General features: G+C 31.2%; 1 long non-coding RNA gene across 1 annotated transcript; it reads right to left on the reverse strand.

Moving 5' to 3' along the window:
* Positions 1-225: 225 nt before the first annotated feature.
* On the reverse strand, positions 226-2,653 carry LOC113787605 (uncharacterized). The gene is made up of 2 exons (XR_003474039.2): positions 1,235-2,653; positions 226-435 (listed from the first exon to the last, which is right to left on the reverse strand). It is a non-coding gene; the product is annotated as an uncharacterized lncRNA (long non-coding RNA).
* Positions 2,654-3,449: the final 796 nt, after the last annotated feature.

Below are 3,449 nucleotides of genomic sequence, written 5' to 3' on the forward strand. Positions count from 1 at the left end.
GCATCAACTTTATCAATAGTTAATCCTTATCAATTTATGTGATCTACTCTTAAGTTGAACCAATAGTTATCTTCATTTCTTAACTCTTTATAGTACTTCGTTCTTTCAAGTTCTCATATACACTCAACTTTATCTAATGCTTTAATTATTGTTTTAAGTAGGCCACATCATAAATTTACAGGTGCAAAAGGGGTAATGTAATCAACTAGTAAATATGTAAATGCATACACCAAAAGCAACACCTTTCTACTCTCAATTTTAAAATTAGTAAGAAAAAACTTGACTACATTAAGAATAAAGCTCATCTTCAAACGATCAAGCTAATAATTATACAATTCAAGAAATCACACTTGATTTTCAAGTAATGGTTTCACACACTATGGTTTGCAAGAGTCTTCGAGATATCTCTTCTGGTCCACAAGTTCCTCGTCAACCCTAAATTAATAATAAAATCCAACGATAAACTATAAGCAATAAACAGGTTCCAAGATGTACCTTTATTTTCACAAGCATACACACTAATCATTTGAAACCAAACCATATTTATTAATGTGATAAATTAAAATTAGCACTTACACAGGAAATACAAAGCAAAAAATATATAGACAAAGCTCATCCAACCAGGTGACAGGAAACAAACAGGAATATGAAACATGTAAACCAATGAACACAAAGGAAAAGTTACACAGACAAAGCTCATTCAACACAAATGTCGAATATTGACTAGTAGCAGTAAGTAGTATCATACAGCTAAACCTAACAAACACTCTTAATATCATTTCTAGGACTGGTTTAACCCAATCTCACAACAGGTCTCACCAAAAAAGATGAAAATAATTAGAACAATTAGGTTACATTGAAATTATTTTAAACCATTTTAGATTAATAAGAATAATTACTAAACATAATAATAAGAACAATCCTTTACTGGATTCCTTAGCTCTTTTTGATCTCTTGACCTTCTAGATGACAAAAAAAGTCATTCCAAATAGAACCAGGTTCCATTACTGGATTAGGTTTCTTGTGAAGTTCACATATGGAATCAGTTTTATCATTCAAACTTGCTACATTTTACAAGCTTTTTATGTCTTCAAGATCCACTAGTAGAATGTGATTACCATATTTCCACCCAATAAGTTGTTGTGTATATACAAAAAGCAAATTGCCCTCTTAATATTTTAATACTAGTAAAGTATAAAATCAATCACAAGAAAGGAAAAGTGTTTATGTTTACCTATGGTGGAACACCAACACCATTTGTGCAAAACACTCTAGCATTATCAACAAGTTTGCAATATCTTAGAAATGCATTAACAAATCTTTCATGAGATTTTAATTGTGAATTCACTCTCACTGCTCTTCATGTCCTAATAGCTCTTCTGTTAATAAAATTCTAGTAGAAAATGTTAATTATATCATAACAAAAAATCACATAACAAAAATTACTAATATAGTTGAATCTACAAGAATATACACCTAGTGCCTCTAATAACTACAAGATAGTCATCAAAAACCACGCCGACTAGCTCAATTCTGTAAAGCTTTCTCACGCGTAGTTCTTCTGCTGATTGATGTTCTTCTTTTGTCTCATTCACTTGCTGCCAATAATTGTCAGTAATTTTTCCATCCTCTGCAACTTTAGATTAAAGATTAATAATAAAAACAATTGGTAATCTAAGATTAATAATAAGAACAATTAACAATGAAACAATTTTAGATTGCTAAGTAAGAAATAAGAATTATTAGAAAATTATCGGAGAAAGCAACAAACACTTGCTCACACACTTCTTGATGGTGAAAGAAATTGACACTTCTCGACAAAAACGCTTCTCGACAAATGGCAGAGGAAGATAAAGAAAATTCGTCGTCAGTGCAGAAGTAGAAAAACGTTGTGCTGGACCAATTCGTCGCCAACACTAAAGGCTACAGAGTTCGTGCGTGAGTGAAAACAGAATTTAGGGGAAAACAAAATTTAGGAAAATACAAATTTATGTGTTGATTGTGAAGGAGGGAGTGAAAACATAATTTAGAGGAAAACAAAATTTACTTGTTGATTGTCAACAAGGGAGTGAAAACAAAATTTAGGAAGACTAAAAGCTGAAGTTCATATGAGTTCGCGTTGAAGGATGATGTTCATCTGATTTGTGTCGAAGGATGAATGATGAGTTTGCATTGAAGGATGAAGGCTGAAAGTTGAAGGATGAAAGCGCTGAAGGGTGAAGGATGAAGCTCACGCAGAAGGATAAAGAATAGGTTGGCCCGTGTTTTTCTAATTTTTTGATTAATTGGCAGAGGTTTCTAATTATTTTGTTTACTCTTTCTCTTTCATCCTTCATTTTACTTTTTACAAAAAAAAAAAAAAAGAAACAAATTTATCAAAAGCTAATATTAGCAACAAGGAATTGTCCTATAAAATGATTACAAATACAAAGGAAAAATGTATAGTGCACTCTAACATTCATAAATGACTTAATAAATAATTCAATTTTATTAATTAGTTACTTTACTTCTTTTGTGACTCTTAAGTGAAAATGTTTGTTGATTGATTATACTTGGTAGTCCAATTAGGAAGGATCCAACCAGAGGTAAAGAACTACATCACCACACCAGAGACATCAGAACCTATGATATCCCAATAGGTTAGTTAGAAATAAACTCTAAACCATCAAGGTCAGGGTCACTCCTATCTTTGTTCATAGAAAATACAACAACATGAACTTCACCTTTTACTAGACAATCCAATACATAGCATTCATGTCATCATTAACTAGTATGGGGGTAACCTCATCAATATTACCATTATCTACTAATTATTACTAGAATTAAACATAGAGTTAAAGCGCCCAACAATTTGAACTACAATGCCATTCGCACTAGTCAAGATCTAATCACCATTTCTAAATGATGCAATTGGTTTAGTAGCATGTCTGATCTTGGAAACATTGTGAAAATATTGGGTATGTCTATCACCATCAGTATGCCACTTAAACTATAACCTTTTCTTACCAGAGCTCCTCCTCAAATAACAAGGCAAAACCAATATGCATTAACAAAAAAGTCCACACAACACTCAAACTATTTTGATTCTTAATGATGATTTGGAGTCATTCTCAACAAATAAGATACAAGGGATACACTATTACTCGAATATTAATTGCAACTTAATTAACTGAAATGTAAGACCCATAATTTTAAAGTACACTTTATGTATTTTATGTGTTTTGGATTTTGGCTCGGAGGCTTTTTAGCCAAAGTTAATAATATTATGGTGTGTATAGGATCAAAAAGTTATTTTGACCCCGTTTAGAATTACTCGTCGATAAATAAATTTAAATTAAGTGCGGTAAATCCTTTTCGGAGAATTTAAGCGTTACGGGTAAAAAGGTAATTTAACAAATATCTAGATATTTTGAGATATTTGTTAAGTTATATTTAATATATATATATAT

This window comes from Cicer arietinum, chromosome 7, assembly GCF_000331145.2.
Source record: "Cicer arietinum cultivar CDC Frontier isolate Library 1 chromosome 7, Cicar.CDCFrontier_v2.0, whole genome shotgun sequence".
In the NCBI taxonomy this organism is placed as follows: domain Eukaryota; kingdom Viridiplantae; phylum Streptophyta; class Magnoliopsida; order Fabales; family Fabaceae; genus Cicer; species Cicer arietinum.